This window comes from Ischnura elegans, chromosome 9 (assembly GCF_921293095.1).
Source record: "Ischnura elegans chromosome 9, ioIscEleg1.1, whole genome shotgun sequence".
Taxonomy (NCBI): domain Eukaryota; kingdom Metazoa; phylum Arthropoda; class Insecta; order Odonata; family Coenagrionidae; genus Ischnura; species Ischnura elegans.
This window is the reverse complement of record NC_060254.1, coordinates 49,409,154-49,436,523: the sequence shown is the minus strand read 5'-3', so window position 1 is coordinate 49,436,523 and position 27,370 is coordinate 49,409,154. Positions and strand designations below refer to the sequence as shown.

At 38.2% G+C, this 27,370-nt stretch overlaps 1 protein-coding gene across 2 annotated transcripts in view; it reads right to left on the bottom strand.

The window, feature by feature from the left end:
- The window catches only part of LOC124165658 (lachesin-like), a 411,583-nt gene that overhangs the window by 191,092 nt on the left and 193,121 nt on the right, over positions 1-27,370 (bottom strand). The gene's annotated exons all lie outside the window — the stretch shown is intronic.

Here is a 27,370-nt window from a genome sequence, read left to right as displayed (position 1 = left end):
AAACACTAAAACAAAACATGCCTATTTATGCGTCTACATATACACATCGTTTGCAGTTTAAAAAAATCTTATACTAAAACTAAACCACCCAAACTGTCCAGGACGGGTGGGCTCGGCTCTATTCGGAAGCATTTCTTAGATAGGTTTTAACTTCGAACGGTTGATTCCGTTGGGCTTGTGATCACAATATTTTGTACTTCTGTAAGAGGCCGTCATGTTCCTTCCCTCCCTCACTTCTTCCTCAATTCCCACGCACAGCAATTCCTGCCGGCCGCCTTGAGAACTCGCATGGCCATGTTAGGGAAAAAGTACTTTGGACCCGAGTATACCAGGGCATACGAGCCAATGAGGAGAGAATTCTCTCCCGGACAGTGGGTGGGAGAAGAGACACGATGCCATGAGGGAGACAGTGAATCTCTGAGTGACGAGTGCTATGTATTGTGTGATATATACAAATATAGATGTGTAAAGTAAATGCCACTGTTGTAAGTTCCCATCCCCTCTCCAAGGAGCCCACACCCGATACGAGGTCTTAAAATTGAAATGTATCACTCCGATGGCTGGCAGCAAGGTCTCATATAGTTCTTGTTAGTGCCTATCGGGAAATTCTGCGTTAGTAACATTTTCTGCACGACGTTTCAGCCCTCCTACTGGGAGTGTTTTCAAGACAATTAGAGTGAAAGGTCCTCGTCCCGACCTTGTATAGGATTCGTTATTCCATTGTTGGTTCGATTTGAATTTCCCGTAGAAGGCAATTGCCGTTGGGCACTGGATTGGGTCAGAAACCTTTTTATATCCGGCTGAGGTTATATCCATCCTCCCTATTGAAATTATTAGGCATTTTCGCTTTTTCGACGGCTTCGCGTATAAGGCGTGGGTAGTAATCTTCCATCTCCGCCGATACCCGTGTATGGGTAAACATTATTTTATGCCCAGGACTGGAGGCGTAATGTTCAGCTACCGCTGATGCGTCCCATTCCCAAAGGAACTAACAAAATAAATAAAAGAAGTTGAGAAAATCTTCTGACAAAAAAATTTTGATATTGTTATAGGAATAAACATTACGGAGTGTTACGCTTGAAATGTCCTCCACACAACATTCAAGCAGGGACAGGACAGTTTTTGAAAGTTTCTGCCACCGCCGGGATTCGAACCAGAGCCTATGGGGTGGGAATCCAACACTCTAGCCACCACACCAACACGATCCCCGATCTTGAGAAAAAGTTCCAATGCCATACGAATAGTGGGTAGATGAGGTTTGGTGACTTCGGTAAGAGGGATTACAAAAGGAATCGCGTTAATTTTATCCATGCGACAAAATTATAGCTAACCACCCACTTAATGGTTGAATATCATGCATTCATTGCCACCGAAAATATTCTCCATGCATATCAAAAATCTTTAACTATACACTTTACCCCTGAGTGGATGGTGTTTTGTCTTTAGATGGGCCAGAGTCAAGTAATGCTGAGTATTATTCCTTTATGGGTTGTTAAGTGTTAGTTATGAGAAATGCATAGAAAAATCGCTCTCAGAGTTCTTGCTGTCAGATTAAAAATTTACTCACGCAAGGCGACTTAATCTAGTTTACAACATGCAAGCTGATGAAGCTGTTTCTTGCTTTTCTCGGTGGCTAGAAAGTTATTGCGAGTAAATAGGGCAAGCACTTGGGCAATAGTTCTACCTACGAGGCAAAATTTATTTGATGTTCCACCATCATGGATAATTGACCTAAGCTCCACCTCATTCTGACGGTGTGGTATACTTCATCTTTCCTGATCTCGTGCAATTAACTCTTAGTGCAAACTCCCGCGAGAGAAGTTCACAGGCTGCGGTCAGATTAATCTTTGCGTCCATCACATTGTATGAATGAATTATTCACTGGCGGTGTCTACTCGAACTTCGGCAACGCTGCAGCTGACGATCTCATTAGCTCAGTAAATGATTATGCTTACTAAATTGCAAAGCTTCGCTCTGACGGTATTTCAGAATCCTAAGTAATCACCTCATACCTCATCTCGAATTATTATCCTCTGCTTATTTTTCAGAACGAAAAATAAAAAATAAATTTAATTCCAACATAATGTCATATTTGCCACTATTAAAGCTTAATTTATCAATTTAAATGTATCTCAATAAGTATTAGGGCTCTTCAAATGCGTTTCCATTTTTTATATTAATCTTAGGCATACTAATTTTTTGGAAGTTTCTCCTTCATTTCTTAGAGGTCTGATTAGAACGTAAATATTTAACATTTTACATATTTTTTGTAGGTAACTTGAGAAATATGATGAATTTTGTAGTGAATCAGATAGAAGAATAAAATAAAAATCTTAGCCTGCTGTACTAATAATACCTTTCATAGAAAAAAAATGAAATCAGTCACATCACATAAATACTCTAATAACCTTAGTGACACAAAGGATTTGACTTTATTCCAGCTGATAAGTGGGTGATGAAAAATATTTTAATTTCCGTTAGTAATGATTTTCCTTTAAAATTTACATCTATTACAGTCAGGCCGTTAGACGGCCAGTAGGGTATCAAGAGGATGCAACCTCCCGGTTTTCACAGAGGATTACCAAATACCATTGGCAGACATTGCAATGACAGTTGGGAGATATCATTATTTACCCCGGTGCCTCGGTGGGATGCCGTGCCATCGATAATGCATCTGAGATCTGATTTGCGTAGACAGGTAGCTGGATGCGTACTCTTCAATTATTTTTAAATATTACATCTCGTTCACATAACCTTGGTTGTAACCGAGGTTGTAATCACGGTAGCCCTTAATCATTATCTGAGAGCGCATTTGTTACCAAGATATCAATAGTTCGTGAACTGCCACTTAGCCCATTATAACCCATTGTTGCTTCAAAGCAACATCAAAAACATTATCAAACATTTTCAACTCTATTCCTAAAATATTTAAACTACGAGTTCTCTTTTGCTTTAAGCTTAATGGCGAAATATGGATCGGCCACAATAATTATGATTGAGTAGAAAATTTCGCATTTTTAGAACGAGAAGTCTTGAAGTTTAATTTCCCCCAGAAGCAGCTCGGGCCTATAAAGGGTAAACTGCCTTCAGTACAGCGGAAGCGGCTTAAACATGCAAAGGAAAGTACGAAGAGGTGAGCGAAATTATCATTTAAAGCTCACCTGGAAAGAAGCTTCAGCGAAGTGAAGTTCATTTTCAAGAAAGAAAACTTTAGCTATTTTCAGTAAATTGCGATATTTTGTTTTTCCTGACGTCTATGTTAACGTTGATCAGCGTTTTATAATGTAGGCTTCAAATGTAAATATTGATATCCTGGTAACCAACGCACTTTCAGACAATGACTAAGGGCTACCGCGGCTACAACCTCGGTTACAACCAAGGTTATTGAACGGGAAATAAGCATTCAATATAAATTTTTACCAACCCTTCGCTATATTTATATTCCATCATCAGGGCTATGAATGAATATATTTGATACATAAGGCATAAAAGATTATTACCATGCTTGTTTTACAGTAATAAAATAAAAAAAGGATTTAGTCACAAAACTTTTAAAAAGGAATAGAGTAAATAGGACTAGAATTCTCACAGTCACGAAATATTCAAAATTCTAGTCTCTTCTTTCTATTTGTATACCTAACTATAAATAACTATTTGCAGAGTAATGCGTTTTTTTTCAATTTTTAATTTATAATTGAACGAGTTCCAAAACTTTGCCAGTCGAGGGCAGTATTGAGTTCCCTTGATCTTGAGAATACAAGCTGGTTGTTACCAAGGTACTGCCAGAGGTCATGAACGGGGCTAAAGCGGGTGAAATTAAAACTTCAATTGGAGTCCCGCCTTAACTATTAAAGTCTTTAAAATTTTCCCAGTTGTTAAAAACGGGGAATGGACCGTTTAGGTGACAAGTGCATAGAGTACTCTCTATTCCATGCCATCTAGTTATTCAGCGCATTGCACGCGGTAGCCTTCAGCACCATATGAACCATCCAGAGTCGCTCTATATATATACCCCTCCCAGTGTGCACATTCATCCGGCCTTCACGGGTCATTTGTGAGAACAGGTGCGGTGCGGACCCAAATCTCTAGCCGCCGCAATTCGGACGAGGTCGCCCCACGCCTGCCCCACATAGAGCATGGAAGGTTCGCTCCCTGCACAAGGGCGAAGTGGTTTGTCTAGGAAGGTGCGAATCCTCACAGGTGCCTCAGAGCCAGTACCTGAGTTTAGCGCGGTTTATTTAAAATGAAAATAAAATAAAAAATATCAGAGCAAAAAAGATCAGACATCAACCATTAAAGCAAAATTTATTATTATTTATATTAATCAAAAATGATAAATAACCATGAAATGTTGCAGATTAATTGGCATAGATGTAAAATTATCCAATTCATTACAAAAAAGTACCTACGTCAAAATTCTTATCCCCACTGAACCAATTTACATCTAAATTCTTCCTCTTTTATTTATTCATACTGATGTACTCATATTCATTCACATTCCTGATGTGTACAAATATACTGAAAGGCTGGCAAAAATTTACATGAAAAAGTCTTCAAGACCTATACTGCAAGACAATGAATTGATATTAAAAATAGAGGTCAAGATAAAGAAGAAAAAATCGTTGTATAGAGGATATGAAAACACGCTTTTCTCAGAAAACGCATAAAATTATCTACATACCTAGTAGAAATTGAGATTTTTATTGCTCGGAGAATAAGGCATGAGTGGTGATTAGTTTTACCATATATGAGTGAAGGAGAGCCTGATAGGTGGATTAGGATGGGCTCCAAAGTTTCATTCTTAGCGTAAAAAAGGATTATTTTTTATAATTAGTGCATTTTATAATGCTTTTGAAAAAGCGTGATCTTTTAACCAATTTACGGCCAAAGCTGTAAAGAATTTTGCGTTCCATTTCTCCAATAATGCTTTCATGCATTTCATAAATAGTCATTATTTATTGTCATTCAATCTGTAATGATAAAAATTTCAACTAAAAACTGTGGAATACATGCTCTTCTGAGAAAATATTCGCTTTGACTCATTTCATTCAAACCGTAATTCATATCTATTTTAGAATGGATTTAGGTTAAATAAAGCTACATCTAACTAGACACATGATATTTAAGAATTTTGATTGTCAAACATGACGATACCTGTGAAATACATGGCATAAAAAGGCGTAGGAATATATTTGACAGTAAAAACGGCACATTCCCACGAGACGCCAAATATGGTAATACGGGATGCGTTACTGCCTATAGAATACTATACTCGGCCAAAGTTGCGATAACGCAACACTTATTTATGCAATTTTTTTAGGAGGCAAATATTTTCAATTTACCTTGTTTAACATTTTATTAGGTAAAATGAAAAAAACAAATATTATATTTTCAAATATTTCTTTACTCGGCCGGTAATGGGTTAGTAATATTTTTTATTTTATTTTTATCTACTCCTAATTAGTAGGTAATTGTGTATTCGATGTTAACAACTCTACTAAGAAAATTTTAAGCAATTTTTCTAAATGGGATTTTAATTAATTAATTAGAGCACAGTGGAACAAAATTTCAAATGTATGATTATCGAATGCTGTATTTAAATTAGAAACAAGCGTTTAAAATTTCAACCCGATCCAACATTAGGAAGTGGGTTAAAAATCAATTTAAGATTCTATCCACGAATATCACAAAATAGGATCCTCAAGTTGGCCTCTAAATGTCTAGTCACCACCCTTGCATTTAAATGAGTTTACAAAAGTCGCCACTCGTGTCGCTGATGGACATACAAATCCGAGTTTCACGGGGTATTATGGCATAATTACCTATAGGTATTAACCAAAATATATACCTACACATGATGATGCGATCTATCAAATACTATTTAATGCTATTCCACGCTATAACAAACATTGTACTGAAAAATATTGGGAAAAAGTGGATCGCATTGCACTCATCATCGCGCCGCGGACATTTTTGAAAACCGATTAAAATGCGACCGAAGTGGCAACAGAAAACAGCCTTCAATGGGATGGAAGTGGGTCTCCTCTATGAAGTCCCATTCATTCTATCGATGAAAAAGATAGAAAGTTGAAGCAAGGTAGGAAAAAAGCGTTAAAAAATAGCAAAAGATAGACATTAGGATGAATGAAAAAAGTTACAATTTTATACTTTTTTCTTGACTGCAACACACTTTCCTCTTCCACCAGAGGGGCAAGTAAGTCGCATGTGCTAGGAAGTTTATCTTTGCTTTCTCCCAAATCCCCTTTCCTCTTCTTTCACTCCTTCTACAGCCGAGAAAATTCCACACATTCTTTCTCTCTCAGGAGGAAATCATTCCTCTCAGACAATTCCACATCTGGGGATCTTCCAACTTGGCCACTTCTTTCTTAACCTCCGCTCTCTCTTTTTCAATAAAATTCTCCAAGAATTGATATTTTTAGTAGATAATCTTCGATCCTATTTTGTCACGAGCATCACGTTTTTAAACATCCTCATTATATTATGCGTAACTTTTTGGAGTACCGATTAGCCTACTTTCTGAGTTACTAAGAAAATAAATGAAAACGGAACTTATTTTTCAATATTTTACCGTAAACACCCATGAACTAATCACATTCCTTACAATGCGTATAATTTCTATTCGACCTTTGTATGTTTAAACATGCACGGAAGCTGGAAACTGCTTTTAAAATTTATTTTTATCAACTAAACTTTTAACTATCCATTATCATTATTTTAATTTCATAATTTACCCCAATTATTTCAATGCAGTAATCGTAGAGACATGTTTTTCATTAAATCTAGTTACTGTCCCCGCTGTAGCTGAGGCATATTATTTATATCGTGAATAAATGTGTATAAATACTAATAAATGTATAGAAGTATAGCCGTTTAAGAGCAGGTCTAATCATAATAAGGCTACGAATCCTTATGGGTCCAATTAAACTTAACCAGGGTTCAATATTAAATGGGAAAATACTGATTGAGCATATGAAAAAAATGGAAGAAATATGCCCGATTTAATGACTTTGCGGACTTGGTGAAAGAATGGACTGAGAGCTGACTAATGGTTTAAATAATGAATTCAAGGTGCGAACTGCATGAAAAATGAGAGATTCGGGCCGCCCCCAACACAGCTGAGCATAAACGCACCCCCCATTTCACTCGCCGCCTCCACACACGCCAGGGAGCCGGGTAGGGGTGTCGGTGCTTTTGGCGAGAGAGGTGCCTGCCGCACCTTCTGCTGATGGCGGCAGGGCGGGTGTGACAAAAAAAACGGCGCCTGGATGTGATGTGCCGAAAAGCCGACGAGTGAATAATGGTTCGAACAGGAATGTGATGTTTTTTGCGCGACGATTGGGTTCACGTTGTACGATCCCAAGTTTTGAATTCCAAAGACGATTTGTTTGCCAACGCCAGAGCTGAAAAGATCCATTGGTACATTTTCACCAATTCCAGAGACGTGCCGCTCAATTTTTTTGTGGCCAGCACAATTTTTTCGTGGTCAGGGCACAAAAGTTTAAATTTAATGCTTATAATGTAATATAAACAAAATTTGGCTCCTTACAATTACTCAAAAACTAATCATTCAGAATATCTTTCGATAGAACATAGATTTCAAATCGGTTCTCTAAATAGGTACTGATTTTACGGATTTTTTTAATTATATGCATTTAATTTTGGATATTTGTTTCCAAAATGCTGGTATCGCAACAACTTATTACATTCTTAGTATGGTATCTCACCGGATCATTCTCATATAACGAATCACTGACATAAAATGCGCTACCTAAAACATTTCAAATAATTAATCAATCATAGAATATAATATAAAAAGTATTGTTTTTACTACAAAAGACTTTACAGAAAAATCAACGGTTGACTGTAAACGAGGGGACTCCAAAAGTAATGCACACACATTTTCATGCTCCACAATTGTTACTATAGAAACTGCCAATTAAAAAAGAATATAGAAGTAGGGGTGTGCGAGTACTCGAGTGCCTCGAGCAGTATTACAAATGTCGAGTCGAGTAATTTTGGTTACAGAGCTGTCGAGGCCAGTAAGTCCAGAAATCTGCCGACAGGAGGCGCTATCAGAAAACTCATGCAATGATACCGTTTTTAAGGTCGATAAGTCGTTCTAGAATTGTAGAATTATTATTATGGACGCTCCAAGTTGTTACTCAAAAAGATCGTCGGGTACCGCACGATGCATATCCAAAGAACATCCAAAATACCATGCATGATGAAGGTTCACCACCATGAACATCCTATGAATAAACTTTGAACCTTCTTAAACCACAATCTGGCCAAGGGTAGTGCAAGATGAATATCCTATGAAGCAACTTTAAACCTTCTTACAGCACGATCAGGCCAAAGGTAGTGCAAGATGCATGTCCAATGAACATTCTTTGCACAACTTCCGGAGAATGTACCTTGAACTCGGATAGTGCGCCATTAGTTGATTCTTTGGAGGTTCACGAAGAACACTCTTTGCACTAAAGATGCTGTACTAGAGAATGTTCTTTGCGCATCTCTTGAACAAACTTTTCCCCACTGGGTATCGTTTTATATTTTAAAAAAGGACGGATATTATATTGAAAAGGGACATAAAGTTACTAAAAGATATTGTAATACACTGTAAAAATTGGAAGTGCCAAAAATAAAGATTTTGGTGCAATTAAATTTGGGTGCATTGGCCAGGGAGTGAACCTCGTACTTCCATTATTGCATAAACTAATTATATTCCTGAGCCAAAATTACTTATAATGACCTTCATCAAAATACCATGAATTGGCTACAATGAGAACTCTGATATCCCCAGTGATAACGAGATATGCCAACAGGAAAATTAGCAAATATCTACATGCGCCGAAACCCATTGGGCGACTTGAAGAATATTTAACTGAAGAGTCCTAGATCGGTTTTAAATAAAATAAAAAGTTCTACAGGGATAGATTTCTCCTCAGAGTGACTTTAAAAATATTTGCTATGATAGTTAAATTGATGAATTATTCGTACAACTGAAGAAAGTAAGTACTGCGTCGAACGTATTAGACAGGGTAAAAGGAATTTGGTGAAGAATTAGGTTGAAAACTGCGGATTGAGAGAAAATGGAGGAGTCTTAGAGGAAGAGTCTGAGTCCCAAGGAGAGGAAGAGCCTGAGACCCAAGAGTGCTCCTCTCCATGTTTGGAAAGACAACACCGACACTGTTTATTTCCGAGGTAATCCCGGCGTGAAAAGCAGGAAAAGGCTCGAAGAATGGATGGAAGAGAAGTTAGTGGAGCTTTTCTAAGATAAAAGACAAGGCATTGGATGTGTGTGACATGAGATTTCGTGCATTGGATGTTTCACGTATTTTTAACGCTCAAATGCTGGTTTCCCTCTCATAATCCTCATAATCTTACTCACTTCCCACTATCTCTTCTTCGTCGACAATTCAGGCCGTTCAACTTCCTCTATCTCTGAATCCGCTTTTTTGACCAGATGTACAAACCCACTTAAACAATCTTTTTAGCCAAAGGAGCTGCATGGAGGAGGCCCAATTCCATCCCATAGAAGGCTGATTTCTGTTGCCACTTCGGTCGCATTTTCATCGGTTTTCAAAAACGTTCGCGGCGCGGTGATGAGTGCATTGATGGATTCGATGCACTTTTTTTCCAATATCTTGCGAAGTATTGGTTTTAATTGTGAGAAATAACATTGAAAATTTATGATTTCCATAGATCACTTCATTATGTAGATAAATTTTGGTGACACCCCTAATTATACCTAATATACTCGTGAAACTAGTATCTTATTGTCGGTCAGCGATGCCAGAGGCGACTTTTGTAAACGTATAACATCGTTTCAGGCTTAATTTTGTGGAATAATGCTATACCCATGATTAAAGCATGAATGGTAATATCCACACTATTTTATTCATCACTTAACCGACCACTTGATGTCATTTTCAAGGTAATCTAACAAAAATATTTTTGACATAGATATTTTACATTGCATTGACAAAGGGCTTTAATTTAATTTTATGGAAAAATTTTATTTCCCAACAGCCAGGATGGACTTTGTAATGATGTTTTATTTTGTACGGAATCACCTTTGTTAAAGTTAAGCCTCCCCATGACGTCAAAACCCTGACCTTCACGCTCCTCTTGTTGCATGTCTTCTGGTTTCGGCCTTCACTCATTTGATCACCTAAACTGTTTCCCCCTCCCACTCCCCTCACTCCAATTCCATATTCCCCCCACCTCCTGCCTTGACCTGGGTATATATACCGAAAGAGTTTTTTTGTTGGATTACCTTGAAAATGACACAAAGTGTCGAAACCATGGTCGGTTAAGTGATCAATAAAATAGTGTGGATATTACAATTTGTGCTTTAATCATAGACTTTTGTAAACCGAATTAAATGCGCGTTGGGTGACAAAATATGTAGAGAACGACTTGAGATTCCTCTATTGTAATATTCGTGCCTTTTGCTACCCATCATTAAAAGAGAATAACGTCATTAATATAATCCCTTAATAGATGTCGGATAATAAACGCTTTCTCACCTCCCACTCTTCTCTTTTCATTCCGCGTGGTATTCCTAAGCTTGCTTCTCCCCTCCAGAGACTTGTGGTATGCATATATAATATCACGGACAAAAATTAATTCATTCCGATAAAAGAAATCGAAAAAAAGTTACAACAGTATATAAATTTCAGCATTTATCAGAAAGATTTAAAATAAATTACACAATAAATCAATGTGATTTCTCAAGAATTTAGCACCGCAACGAATTTTACACATTATGGAATATTAATTCGTTTCAAATCTGTAAGATACAGTCAGTGAAGACGCGGATAGTTACTTAATGGTGGTGAAGACAATGTAACAACAGCGGCAATATTTGGGTAAATTACAAAATCAGGTATCCTCTACGATATTACCACGGATGAATCATCTTCATCAATCAACTTGTCCTTTAAACTTTCTCTTTTCATTAACCGATACTATTTCCTAAATAAAGAGCGAAAAAATAATTCAGCTTACGAGGACGCATACGTACTTCCCGCTCTCTCGGTCATTCACGTGAGATATTTCTGGCTTGAAACTGAGGCTATCTTCTTAAAATTTTGATATTACAGTAGATTCCGTTTCTCAAGAATTAAGGTCTAAAAATAATGGGTCCACCCATGGTCTAACAATCGGTCAAGGATTTAAAAATAGTGACTAGTTACTTGTGGAATAGTGACCGGTTACTTGGGGCAGCCGCTTACTTGGGGCAGATCTTGAAGAACAGAACCCGATAGAGGAATACCACAGGAAATTATCCGCTTAATTGGGACAGCATACCGCTTTATTGGGCCATGAGTCGGCGACATAGACTCTATACTCGCGACGAAATTAAAACTTTTTGTTTTCAGAATGCTATTTTTTATATTTTCCTCCTTTGATTTACTCTTATTTTTCACAAATGTTCCTATTCTTGCTCTATTTTGAAAGCTCTTGTTGTTGTACTATCCGCAAGAGTATGGGACTTTTCTTTAATAGGACTTAGTAAAAGACATTCATTCAGTGTCGCCCGAGGCTGTGAAAAATAATTTAATAACTAAACTCGCTGATTTATTATTCAAATTAATAGTCCAATAAACTTATGTTGAATTATGAACATTTTTTAGTCTTCGGTTAATTTACGATTCACAATGAATGAAATCATTAAAAAAATTCGTAGGAATTCTCAACCTGCTCAAATGTAAAATTGAATCCATCTTCTTCAGTTTATGAAAAATAAATATTTTCCAGGAAAATATTTATTAATACTTCCAGGAAAATATTTTTATCGCCAAGCTAAAATTGATCAAATTTCTCCTTCACTATTCCACGGAATTCATAGCAATAAGTGACATTAGATATTTCATATTGAAAATAATGTTATTTTTATAAAAAAGGGCTGAAAGTTTATCACAGTGAATGAAAAATCATCATCACTGGTGAATAATCCTAAGATTGGTTTGACACAGCTCTCCACTCAATTCTCGTATCAGCTAATCTTTTTACACCTACGTATGTCTTCTCTTTCTAATCCTTCTTTCCCGGATCCATATATATTTTTTGTGAATTCTTCCTTTACCGCTTTCACCTGTCTCTCGACGATTGTCGGCTGCAGACCATCATGTCTGAAGATATGGCCGATAAGGTAGTTCCGTCTTCTTATCAAGGTTTTCACGAGAATTTTCTTCCCTACTACTATTTTTTGGATTTTCTTATTACTAACTCGGTCATTCCATTTGATCCTAATCATTCTTCCTGAAGGTAGCTTTTGAAGGAATTATGAATTTAGGTATTCTATCTAATTGGGTGAAATCCTCAATGATGAAAGAGGATATGACTAACCTTAACCTTCTTTTCTTGCACAATGCTTCATTTTGTACTTCTAATTTAACGGCACAAAAGATATGTTGCTGCCAATTTCAAGTGTAGGTACTTATAAAATGTATAATCAAACGGAGAAGCTACAAAGGCTTCAAGCAAAAAGAAAAACAATTCCATAGCCACATTCTAGCTATTTATTATATTTATATTATTTCAGAAAATGTCAAGTAATGTAAATTCTATAAAATTTGTCGTGGGGAGGAAATTTTTAATTTTATTTTTATTTAAAATTTTAATTTTTATTTATGCATTAAATAAGTTTATTATCGATAAATTATTTTGGGCAGTAAGAAGAAAGATACGAAGGACTCCCATTGACACATTCATTGATTTCGCTTGTCAAAGGAGCATTTCGGCTCAAGGCTAGCTCAGAGTGCTCAGAGGAAGCAATGGGTCCTTGATCCTCGTGCTGAACTTCCCACCTTGCATAAACCCATTCTAATGCTTCGTGAGACGATTTGGGCGTCCCGTTGAGATCACTGCGGCCATCCCTGCACCCGGCCCTGCCTCATCCGTCCTTCGCTACTCTCTTCTTAACCCTCCTAACATACGTGACGCTGTTCCCGAATTCAAATCCCGAGTGCGGGAGGACTACTCTGGCGCAATCCCTTCGTCGGCCATCTCTTTGCCCCAATCCTCAACTTTTCTTAAGTCGCTTGACCTCCTTCTTCTCAGAGCGAGTTGATGCAGGCGTGTTTAATCCATTCCTTTCCTTACTCCTCATCCCTCACAGCCAGAACTCTGGCGTAATCTGATGCTTTCTCGATAAACTTCTTCTGCCTTAAAAAATCTAAAGCACTTCCTCTATACCGGTCTATTTTGGTGAGGGATTGCTCGCATGAAAATAATAGTAAAAGCTAAAACAATGTCAATTCTGTGTTACAACGAAGTTTTTAGGAAGGTACGGCTTCAAATTGATTCAGAAGCATTGCTTTTTATAAATCTAATGGGAATTTCCTTTGATGTAATTTTGATATTGCTTCCTTGAAATCAAACCTGAATGGAAAAATTTCATTCGTGAAAATACATAACTTTTAAAATTGACATTTATTTATACTACAATTCATGTTTGTTTTATGTACTCCATTTTGCCTCAGCTTTCTCATCAAAAGATTTAGTACATTTTCCATTTATCTACTTTGGGTAAGAAAGAGGGACATTACAAAATACGAAATGTCTCAAGTGAAGTGGATGTCATAGGATTATCTACAAAAATCATAGCTTAGGGCATAGAAAATTTCGAGCATCGAGAATTCTGAATTAAGTAAGTAATACGCTGATTGAAAACATAGAATAGACTTGTCGCGATTGGTGAGCACTTACATTGTGGTGAATAAATAATTTTGGACACTACGCTAACGTATATGGATCAGGTAAAGAAAGATGTGAAAGAGAAGACATACGCAGGTGCATGCGTGTATGCCCCACGTCGTGGATAAACATGTAACACGAAAATCTATTTATACTTTTACCTGGAAAGAAACCACTATTTTGATATCTTCTCTTACCTTATATTTTAATTACTTTGTCCCAGCTTGCTCGTCGGAAAAGAAAGTACATGAAACGTTGCAGGTTTAGAGATACGTTTGCAATTTACTTAGCAAAATGAAATAATAAATTTACAGACAATTTAAATAATCAAAATATTTCCTTATGCCATTAGGCCATGACCAAATGTATATTCTAATTTAGACATAAATTTGGTATATGAATAATTATTCCTTTTTTTTAGTATATCGTCTAATTATTTGCCACACTACAGCACTTAAACTTTTAAAAAATTCCAATTGCTTGATACAAAGGGATACCAGTCACAAACTTTATTATTGGCCAATTAAAACCTCTTGCCTTGTGGCTTCTTATATCTTATATGCGCCTCAGCCTGCGTGGTGTTTGTCCTTAGCGGGCCCTCAGCTTTTTGGGTCTCGTACTGTTCTCCCGTTCCCCTCCTTAAATCCAGCTCCCTTTTCTACGTGGGCTATGTCTCGCACGATGCCACACTTTTGTACTTCCCTCTTCCAAAAACTAGCGTGCTCTCTCTTTTCACGTCCGTACACTCCGACGGTTTGATCTACAATGCCCCTCGCGCTCGGCTTCCGCTCCTTAGGTTTATTGTTATTCTCAAAATTCCCCAATATGGTGGGTTCCTTATTGTTATAATAAACCATGAGGTGGTAAAATAAAATGGCGAGGCCAGCGTTATGTTACATTACCAATCATTATTTTCCAGAAGTATTTATAACAATTAAATGGGTGAACTTCTTGATCTATAGCACAAATATCAACGGAATATACTATTTTTTGTCCTCTCATTCAGCAATATAAAATACCCAAAATCATCACTCTTCGTTAAAAGAGACATGGATGCTGAAGGAATGAAATCCTTGGATAGAAAAGGGTAGGTACATTCAATTTCAGGATAATTTAACGGGTGTGACTAAGATTTCGAGTCTGTTAAACATAAGAAAAATTATATTTTTCTGAAGTTTCAGGGCAGTACCAATGTTTAGCGTTGAAACTGCTTAAAGCTTTGTTGACCCAGCTGAATAAAGTGATCCTTGGATGACAGAGCGATGAGCGATATTGTGGTCCCCTCCCACTCCATCGCATCAGCTGTTTACCCAAACCAAGATTCTCTCCCCAAAATCCATTCTCGCTTCCCCCCCTCTCTCCCTCCTCTTGCCTTTAATCAGGTCACGCTCCGTGGGGTGGCATGCATATGGAAGCAAGGCTTCATCGCTCGGAATCTCCTCACACGCCTCCAGCCGGAGACCTCCCTTACCCACACAGCTTCCGCGCGACACCCCGCATGCCTTCCCAATCTCCTGGATACCGGGAATCCCTTGAATACTCGCACCCCGCGTCCAAACACGCGCATGTTATCCTTCAGCCCTCTGGCAGCTGCCAATCGCGCGGCATCTCGGTATATCTAGTCCGCGCACCTTCAGTGCATCAAGCAGGGAAGACTGGGGAAGAGCTTCCGACATCCTTAATGCGGAAAAGCCACCGCAAAGCGGGTGACGCCTACGACATTGCAGCTAACGGGAGATATAAGGTTGATGCCACACCTCATCCACATTCAGCCTAAATTGCACCATCACGGTCTTCGAATATTTCCTCTAAAATATATCCCCAACCGAGAAAACACTGACATCAATATGAATTTTAGAGATTCACCGTTTTATGCTTATATAAGTTCAAGTTTTTAGCGAAATATTTTGTCTAAATAATTCGGAATTAAAAAAGTTGAAGTATTTTTAAAAAAATCTACTCCACTAGCAACTAAATTTTGGGCTGAAACATGAATTATTTTAAAAATTGGTGTTAAATTTTAATTGAATTGAACAAGTGTTTAGGTCTAGCATTTCAGTAGCCATTTATAGAGGGTTAAAATTCACCATCCAACGTTGAATAAAACCGTTTAACTAAAGTGCAAAGTAAAAAAGGGATACATATTGGAATAAAATAATAGCATTAAGTGTTGAATATACGTCCCTAAGTATCGGGAAACAAATCAAGAAGACCTCATTTGTGTATCAAATAATTCCTATTTCTTCATTGAATAACTGCGATATATGCCGTTGATTCCTCTCAATCATTTAAGCAATCCGTAGCTAAGGTAACAGTAATGAAATTACAAAACAGAATCCACTTATTAACAATTTTGGTATATTTACCGATTTCCAAATTACATTATTATTGCCATACTTATCTGGCGTCAATTAAATATATATGTTATAACCTGGTTTTATTAGGGCATATTCAACATTGTTCACCTACCGTCTTCCGGCACGAAAGTTTGTTCTATGATCTCTGATAATAATAAAGGTAGAATTTCATAAACCGTTCAGCTTCGCTAATAGATGATTTAACTCGTACCTATTATAGCTCGACGAGGGCGGGATACGGGCTTTTTATACTTGTAGACAGTCTCCAAATTCCTTGGTGGAGATAAATAGCGTAACCACGTCTTTTCAAGAGATCCGGGGTATATTCACAGATTTGATCGACACCTGGGGTCCTTCGACCTGAACACGTGATTTGCAGTGTTGGTGAAACTGTTACAAGGATTCCACGACAGTGACAAAAGCGACGGTATCTCGAAATAATTTCACGAGAAAGTAAACATTTTTCGGAGAGACATCGTGGAACAACAAATAAAATGATACTTAAAGATATTTTACTGCAAGAGTTTCGATTGGCTTGCAATGATCATCAAGCACTGAAAGATACCAGGTACTGCGTCAGGTACTACTACAGCTACTTTAATTTCCCAGGAGTAGTAGCCATTCATAGAGCATTAAAATTCACCATGCAACGTCGATTAAACGCGTTTAACTTTGGAGAAAAAGGGATAAATACATGGAATAAAATAATAGCTCTAAGCGTTGATTAAACGTCCCTTGATACTCATATCAGGAAACAAATCAAATGAAGACCTCATTTGTGCATCGAATACTCGCTGATGTTGATTGCACGCCTATCGAAACACGTGTAGTAGAGGTGTGAAATAAAATTGAAGGGGCGGTGTGATATCTTTGAGCATCAATTGTATATAACGAGAGATATAAAAATATAGCTGAAACCTTTGAGCCTTTTTTGTACAATTTGATCATTTGCATGTGATTTCTCATCAATTTTTCGACGGGGACAAATTGAGAACTTCATGAGTCCCGGGTTAAAAGAAAGCTTCTTTTATTCACTCCCACCAAAATAGCTTTCCTTTGTTCCTTTTGATTTTTATGGCCAATTACAATCTCCGCGCACGGAGCAGAAGATTCTGTGAAGTACTCCGAGTGACGCCGTGTTTTCGCATCCCATCTCTCAACGCCTTTTTACTACAATTCCGCTACCTTCCTTCATCTGTCCACCCATTTTCCCTTGCATACAACTCCCTTCTCTCCGTTTTCGCTTTCTCTCTCGTTATGCCCATCCACCATAATTAACTTACTAAGAAAAACTCGCGCGAAGGAAGAAAGAAGATAAACAAATAAAAATATATCTTAAATAAATGTATTTTTTGGAAAATTAAAGAATGAGACTTTGTGGGGTTCACTCGTATACTTAAATAGGCACCATTCGGGATTTTTAAAATAAAGTTTGTATACTATAGACTTTATACTTTACGTTACATCTTCAAGTGGTCAATCTTTTTGAAAACCATTGAGTCATCCTTATGCAATGTAATTATTTGACTGTAGGACGGGATTTATTTTGATCCGGAGCGAATATAGTACAACGTAAGTCCCTGGGTAAACGGGATATGAAACCTGAATGATGTAATTATCCTATGAAACCCGGGTTGTGCCTATTTAATTATACAGGGTGGGGCAGAATGGACTCCCTAGTTTCAGACAATCACTGTAGAGTGCGCAGGTGTGTTAGCGGGGTGGGAGTAGTGTCGTTTGGTGGGGGAAGCGATCCCATTTTTTGTAATTGCCATGAAGTGGTCTGGTGAGCATCAAGGCTTTGTCATAGAAACGTTCTTTATAAACAATAATGGTGTATTGGCGACGCAGAGGGCTTTTCGTAGGCAGTTTGGTTTGCCTCGTCATAACAAGGTTCCTGATGCAAAAACCATTAGGAAATGGATCACTAGTGTGCAGGCGACAGGATCTGCACTTCCTAGAAAACCAGCAGGGCGACCTAAAAGTGTTAGGGCACCTGAAAACATCGTGGCAGTGAGAGCGTCCATTGAGCAGTACCCATCGCGCTCTGCGCGGAAACATGCTGCTGCCCTTGGAATATCGTCCAGAACAGTAAGGTGAATTTTAGACACTGACCTTCACTTACACCCCTACAAGATGATGGTCGTTCAAGAATTGAGTCCACAAGACTGAAACGTACGGATGCTTGCAATGCAATTTTAACCTCTGTGCAACCCGACGCTATTCTGTGGTCTAGCGATGAAGCGCATTTTCACCTCTCCGGCACAGTTAATAAGCAAAATTTTCGGTACTGGGCGACTGAAAATCCTCATGAACTTCACCAAAGACCTCTTTATAGCCCCAAAGTGACAGTTTGGTGCGCCGTGTCCTCCATAGGCATTATTGGGCCTCACTTTTTTGAATCTCGAGGTTTGACTGTTAATGTTATCTCTAAGCGTTATTGTGAAATGCTGGAGTACTTTTTTCAACCTAAAATGGAACAGTATGGTCAGCAATAAGACACGTAAGCCTTTTGGTTTCAACAGGACAGTGCCACGGCTCATACCGCCCTTCGTTCACGCCAAGTCCTGCAAAGAGAGTTTCCCGGCCGCCTGATCTCATTACGAGGCAATGTGCCGTGGCCCCCTCGCTCCCCGGATTTGAGTCCATGCGATTTTTTTCTTTGGGGATATCTCAAAGCTGAGGTTTACGAAGTTCGACCAAGGACCTTGGAAGCTCTTAAGAAGGCAATTACAGATGTCATCGTTGGAATATCATAAGATATGCTGAGAAGAGTTTTCGAAAACTTTTTTTAACGACTCAATATGAGCATCGCTCGCCAAGGTCGTCATCTGGATGAACAAATTTTCAAATTCAAATAAAAATAAAATGGCATTGAATGTAGTTTTGGGAAATATAAACGTTTTAAAACTATCTTTGTTAGTTTTTTTCACAATTCACCCGTCAAATCAGGGAGTCCATTCTGCCCCACCCTGTACAAATAAACCTCACAAAATAGGTCCTTTAATTTTTATAATGGAAAGGTTTTATATATTTAAGCATTAAGTAATCAGTTAAAAATTATTAGACTTGAGAAAAAATGTGGTAGGTCCGAGTAAAAAACCTCTTTTGTTCAAACAAAATATGACAGCCTTAATCAAAATAATAAGTACATAACCGCTATCAAAAGCATGCAAAAAAAATACATTGAATATAAATTCCCACGCATCCAGCGCACAATGGCTCACGTCACAGGTTTATACCCCAGAACCTGGTCCGCAGCCCAAGAAAAATAAGAAAATAAGGATGAGGTAGGAGGAAGAAGGAGGAGCATACCCAACGCAAGGATAAAGATGGGACGGCGAAGGACGGTCTCCGTAGATTTCCCAGGAGCTAAGTTCTGAACCTGGGCAATCTTCCGCCGGTTTCTTCCCCTTTCCTCCGTAATATATATCCGAGGCGAAATCCCGTCTCCTCCCACTGAGAATACACAGCGTCGCCGTTGCTCCTTCAACTGAGACCGACTCCCTCCTTCACCCACCTACCCTAAAATGCACCCTCATCACGTAGCAACCCTCTTTCTCAACGTACCCTACACCCGGTTAGCCCTTAATGTCCGATCCCACCTTACTTTAAATGATTCGTCACAGTTGGACGCCTCAACGCGTTATCATCATCCGTTGCCTCAAAATTGCCCACCCCCAGGGGAGAGATTTCTATTATATATTTTGAGAGGAATGTGATATTCTCATATTTCCGGCAATTAGGATGGAAATCGCAAACAGAAGATTGATTTCCTCCGATAAAGGTCGAGGATATATGAACACAAGCTTCTTCCTTCATATAGTTTTATGTTTTACAGCGAATACTAATGGGAAGATCGTATAATATTATACTATATATTAACAAAATTAACTCAATGGAGAGTCATTCCCATTAATTTTGTCAATCTTTACAAAAATTTCTAATTTAAGGAGAAAATAAAAGATGTATTCACTTTTGTAACATTCGCAATTATATATTATGTTGCAAATACTCCTTTACACTCTAAATAAATTAAAAACGCTGAATCAACGTCATATTTACAACTCAATTATTTGGGCAATGGCTGTTGTTAATTTTAACTTTGATAAGTACTTAAATATTGTATTCAACAAACGTAAATTAAAATGACCTGTTTTAAGGATAGTTTAGGAGAACAGAATACAGTTGTGTCGCGCAAATTTTAAATAAGACCTTCTGGATATGGGCCAATTTGAGTTCGTATCGTAAGTCATATACCATAAGACGACGCAAAAGGCCAAAATAAATTTTTATATGACCAGAAAGCGTAATTACATCATATTTACTGTGTAATAACATCATATTTACAGTGCGTGTGTGTGATGAATCAAAACGCCGACGAGTTTTAATCAGCGCACCGTTTCACAGTGGAAAATAGAAATGAAAACGGAGTGATTAAAATAAAAACGCTCACCGATAGGCTAATAGAGAAGACCTATCACTAGATGGGTTTCCATTTGCTCCCTTACTTCCCTTTTCTGCGTCTCCCGAGAGCCATTAGCAGAAAATTACGCACGGGGTTCCAAAAACTCGCAGCACAAATAGACACAAGCCCAAAGGCAGTTAAGAGGACTTCCACCCCGCTTTTGCCGCAGGAATGTATCCCGTGCTCACTCTACGGAGCCGCAAACAACAACTAAAGGGATTTCCCCCAATTACCTTCGGCCTTTCTGGCAGGATGCAGCACGGTTGTTTTATATTGAACGAAGACGAAAGAGCTATGGGACTGCAAAGAGGGAAAATTTTGGATGTACGATCCAATACCACCCTGCTTTTCCATCATTGCAAATTTCCGTTTTATCCCAAATAATTCAGTAACTAAAACTCAAAATGCTGGTCCAAGTTTGCCATAAACATTTTAATCTTTATTTGATGGCAAAGACAGCCATAAATTATTTGAACTCGTCTTCTGGTAAGGTTTTAATTATACCGTATAATTTAATTTTTCATTATGTATTCGGTCAAAATAAGGATTTTCTTAACGAAGAGGACTTAATAAATAATGATATATATTTTAAGAAAAATATTTTAATGATGCTATTTGCATGATTTGTTTAACTTAGAAATGTGCTTTTTAATAAGGTATTTCTCTTAGGCTCATTAGACTTACGTTTTGTGAACTGCCTTCCAACAAGATGTGCCGAGAAAGCTGTATGAGGTAACAATAATCAAATAAAATGTAAGTGTAATGTATTTCGCCCACACACTCCAAGCGGCATATACAAAGAAAAATACAGTTTTTGCCTAAATCATTATAAATATTTCTGAGTTATTGGAATAAATCGCTAAACTATACTAAATACAGCATGAAAAAAGAATATTGTGATTGAAGGCATCTTAGGGTAGATGTACACCTGCCCAAACCCACTCATCAGCCTGAAAGGATCAGTGGTGACGGCGTTATGACCGTTTACCGGAAGAAAACAAAACAATTAACTTTTTCATTGGATTCGAAATTTCCTTACACTGAGGCCGAATTTAAATCGGAGCTCTTCATTGTCCATTTATTATGTATGTTATAACTTATTAATTTGGTAATGCTTTTTTCTTGTTTTTTTTAGCATCTATCGGACATAGAAATATAATGTGCTTCCCAAATAAAACCCCCAGAAATAAACACAGAGATGACTCATCTCATTTGCCGTATGTAAGGCAAGGAATTACGAGGGTGGCTTTTTTTCAACCTCCGATCTTTCAGCAAAAACACCATACAAATCATAAGCGGGTACTGCGCGGATAGGGCAACTACGAATCTTTCGCACCACACGCTCAAGTCATTTCTGACCGTTGTTGTTGACTGAGTTTTCTGACTGAAGTTGTCACTTTTAGGTCAGTGGCAACCTTTTGAACTACACTGCCTCAACTGATTCTTCCACCACGTGTGCACTGCGGAGCGATCGCCAGAAAACTCGCCGAATGGCTTCCGAATTGACATGTTTTGACTTTAATGCCGATAAAAGATAATATTTTTTAATGCAGTGTGGCTATAGTGAGAAACAGTATGAAACATTACGCCCATTCCCATTCAAAAGAAATGAGGAGACATGCTGACTTCTGGAAGTGTTCAGATGCATGACAACGCCCGTCATCTCAGCGCTGATGAAGTCACTGGCGGCAATATCCTGTCATGAAGATATAGGAAAGCTCGTCCACAGGCACGACCAATTCCTCAACGGCCGAGGACATTATGTCGAAAGCACGCCACAAGTATTCTCAATATTTATCAATGAAATAATTATTAATTTATCACTTCGTTTTCTGTTCATGACCCATTGGTGGTTAAAAAAACGCCCTCGTAGCTTCCAAAAATTAAGAGGAATTATGACGATGGAGTGATTACACTGCTGCCACAATTTTTCAAAAAACATTGAATTTCTACTTTTAACTTTTTTGAACTCATGATAAATAATATGCACCGTACACTAAAGAAGGAAGCGGTTGTCGATAGCTCAAGTTCCGAAGGGATCAAGTCCTAAAAGATTGTGATTGCGGGATATTAATTATGTGTAAAAAACTACAGAGAATTTCCAGCAGGTAAGTTATTGGGGAATATCAAGGATACTAAAGAATGGAAAATCAGCGAAGTGAAAAAGTGGCTTGAGCATGAGAGAAACAAATGTGTGAATTATAACAGCCTGAGGATTACAATACTATGGATGGATGAAAATTTTAGATAAGTTCGGAAAATAGCTAGATACTAATTATACGGAGGGAATTCTGGGTACCAGTCCAGTGGCGCCGACTCCATGGGGCCTGAGGGGGCCCGAGCCCCCTCAAAGATTCGTTTGGGGGGGGGGGGCGGAGCCCCCTCAATGATTCAAGGAAATAATTAAGTTATATTATGCTTTGTGGAATCACAAAAATATATTGATAATTTTTATTTCCCATGTTTGACGATAGTTACCTTTTAAAATAAATTCAACAATGTGTTAAAGAGCGTTTCTACGTGTCACTGACTGACCGTTACACCCTGTTTTTATTCATGTATTTCCCCTTTGACTTAATACAAATCAATTTAGGAACTTTCTGGAGGATTACACCAAAAACAAGTTAGTGAAAGCATACACTGGCTATGGTACCACCCTGTGACCCCAGTAGAACCGGAGATTTTAAACCTCAAAGTCGTCGTCACTGACTGACAAAAATGAAACTCCGTTTTGTGACGTTGTCACATTTCTTCGCATTGCTCTGAAATTATGCAAGATAAAGAAAATCCACGAAATACGTAAAATAGTTCTAAGTGTTGCCTAAACGTATGCAAAATTGTGACTTTGTGTAAGTAATGGTTTCCTCTCTTTGGCCATAAAAATGGAGCGTCACTGACTGACGGGAATTGTCACTGACTGACACATGTGATTTGATGCGTGTTAACTTTTCTTTTTCATGGAATGAGCATTGCAAAATATATGTATATTGAACACAGAAATTTATTTAAAAGAAACAATACAGTTGCATAGCCAGGGGTATGTCCAGGGGGTCCGGACCCCCCCCCCCCCGAAATTATTTTCACAAAAGAAAAACACAATTATTTTCCTTCAGAAAAAAGTGTTAAAATTAGTTTAGAACCGTCTACCTAGTACTCTGTTTTTTAAAAACATTTTCCTTCTGTGTTATACCCCCCTGAACGAAATTCCTGGCTACCCCACTGAAACATAAGCACATAGTATGTATTTTATCCAGTAATTTTGCTTTGATTTCTATATTCTCGCTTAAAATGGTGAGTACTCCTAGCACTATGATCTATTGCGTAAGGAGACATCTTAATTATATTTATAGCAACTAACTCCACATGGTGAGCAAAGAGTGTGTTCCGAATGGGTGAAATGCCGTGCCAGTGTTAGTCCAGCATTTCATTGAAGGCAAAAATGCCGTGTACAGGGATCTCTGCAAATTTTATTTTCATGCTGTTTTAATTACACACTCATACTGCATTTTTACAGGAGAACCCGACTTAAAAGCTTCCCAGGTCATGTTTCTGCCTTTGCCCCCAACTACATCAACACCACCCTTTCCATGATCTGTTACGACTTCCTTGCCGCTCTCTATTCTTCCTGTTTAATTCCTCGCGTTCACCTCTTTAATTTTTCCTCTCACGATGCTCGCGCTGTCTCTCTGCTCCCGTCTTTGCCATCTTAATAAATCCTGACATATGTTACAATTAAGGATTTCAGATCTCAACAATCATTCTGCTCCTATGTCCCGCTTTCACAACAAACGTACCGAAGCGACGCGACGACAATGAAGGTGACGGTGATACGCGGCATGCAGAAGTCAACAATTGGCAAAAAAATAAAGTATTCCGCTGCATAAACAAACAATTTACCAAGAAAAATAAAACTGATATAACATTATTACTCGAGGAACATATTATGCCACGAATTTAGTGTACCAGTCGGGGCCAATGAAGCGCACGCACCAAAATTTGAAACTTGAGCAATACCACAGGTTAAAATGTCAGTCAGTGACGGCCCTCGGGAACAAAAACGGTGAATGCTGGGGAATTTTTTTATTCTGATCTTTCATCCTTGGGATGGACTTGATTTGGATACGAAACGATTTTTCTCCCGCATCCCTCGATTTTGGTCAGCGGAAAAAAATTTATGTCAATCGTCACTGACTGACACCAAAACGACGCACTGTTGCGTTACATTCCTCTGCATGACCATGTGGCTTTCAAGTATTGATGAAATGGATTGGTAAGACACAGTCATGATTGGGGAGAATGGTTAACTGGAAATTTTCATAGAAAAATCTTATCTTAGTTGCGAAATCTTCAGTAATATAATGGCTCTGTAAACGGAATCATTTGCTCTTGTGATACGAGAGCTCAATTACGTGGCGTTTTCGTAAAAAATGGTTGGAGTATGGGGAGAAACAGGTACGGATTATTGAAATTTGGAATATTTACACCATGTCAGGACTTTGAACGGTCCATTTACCTCAAATTGAATTTTTGAACCCTAGTATGACAGTTACGTAGAAACGCTCTAAAACAAATAATTACAAGGCTAAGCAGGTTTACTGAAAACAAGTGGTGTGAATCATGATAGTGTTTCGGTGCTGCGAGACAATTTGAATTTAACCTCTTCCCGGGGCAAGGCCCCTGATATGGGCCCCCCCAATATTTTTTATAAGTCGGCGCCCCTGGGTACCACGTATTATTTATTTGTTCAAAAAATAGCATAATTGAGATGTTTCTTATTTTTGAACATATATCTTCGTTCGGGAAATTTCATTTATTAAAAAAACAGCGTTTGAATGTATTTATACACGAAAGGCAGTACCGTTACAAGCTCTTGAACCTTTGTGCCTAGGTCTCTGAGTTATTAGTACTCAAATAATGTAAACAGTAATGAATAAAATACGTTATCATTTTTGAAAATGCCAACTGGGGTAATAAGGAAGGGGAGAACAGATGCCGGGGTTTTTCCTACCTTTCACAGTGACGGATTCGAGAGACGAGGTGGACGGGAGCTGGGAGTCGTGGCTCAGATGGGACAGCAGTAAACTCAGGCGGTCCGTCATCCATATTAAACGAACATGGGGTTTTTGTTCGGATTAAGCGGGGATCAGCGCGTGGCGGAATGAGAGATGGAAACGCGACCTCTCTTATAATTCCTTCCTCATGAGCTTTAGCTGAGAGAAAGATCAGGATGGGCGTTTTTGACCAAATAAAAAGGGCAGAAAGGTACATCTATCCTAAAGGTCTGCGCAAGCGTTGTAGATTTTTTTCCAGCAGAAGGCTCTAACGGAACAACATCTGGAAAGCTTGGTGTGTGTAAGCATGTCACCTCTTTGAACGTAATTTGCTTGGGTCAAGAAAGCTTCCGGGCTCAAAACGTGGGATCAAGCAGTCACTTCAGCTGGACAATGGTTAAGACAGGATGGACCTCGCAAAATCGAAAATTTTAATTGCATTTAGTTAGCATTTGTAAGAGGCATAGGATTCAAACGAAGCTAATTTTTGGAGTGGTTAAAATTGCATTCAGAGGTTTTTGGCTAAAAGAGCATATGGGAGAGATTTACACCAAGATAGATTGAAATTGAAATTTCATTCATGCCAAATGTATTTACCTCATCAAAGCTAAAAAAATTGGAGTGCAAATAGAACATGTCTTGGTCAATGGATATTTAGTTCTTCAATGAGTAGAAACCGAACGATTCGGTTTCCACTCGGTAAAAATTCATGTTGACTGAAAATATGACAACCATGTACATTTTCACAGTTTTTTCATTTGGTACGGTACTTTTCGACGTTTCGGTGTAATTCTCGAGTACTTTTTTCGCGAACTTCTCACAATTCATTTATTATTTAAAATAGGAATGAAGGAAAAAATACCATTAATATAAGAATATCATCAAACCTTTAATAGGCTTTTTAATCATTCAAATATTTATTTGAAGGATTCCACCACGAAAGATATGTACCTCTTAGCTATGATTTGTTTCAATGAAAATACATTTTTGGACTTTTTTTACGCATAAAATATACTTTAAATGCATGGAGATACTAATTTATGAAACAACTATGCCAAACTTATGCTCCGGCAGTATAGATATTGCGGATAATTTGACTCAGATGAATGCTACATTACAAAATATCAAAATATTTCGAGTCAGTAACAATAAACATAGAAACACAAAAAAAAAAAACACTCACATGGGAAAATAAACTCGGTTTTCCGAGTTTATTTTCTTTTTTTGTGTTTCTATGTTTATTGATATTGACTCGAACTATTTATATTGCGTGCTACGTGCATCTCATTTTTCCAAAACAAAATATAAAAACATTCTGTGACAGCATCTAACCCTCTAAACATCCCGTTCCATTCAAAGATAGCTTAAATGTTTGGAGCATCGGGACAATTGAGTTTTAGGTGCACGTTTGAGGATGAGAAATAGTGTGAGGTGGAGAGTATGAAGCCCCTGAGGAGAAGAGAGATGCGAGGGAAACCTCTATCCTGGGGACAGGAAGGGGCTGGAGCAGGGGATTATTTCCCCCCCACGGGCAAATTGAGTGCAGAGCCAGCTTGTTTATGGGCGTGAGCGCTTCCCTGCTCCGTCAAAGAGAAGGCGTGGATTCGCTCGCAGGAAGGGCGGGTGCTGATGTCTGGGTGTCAACAGCTCCCACTATTGGGAAAGACGGCATGGCAGGAAAACGATTGCAAGGGTATAGGACTTGGAAAGCGCAGGGCTTATTTGTGAACGAGACAGTTTCACCAAGGTCGGAGCTATCAGCGATG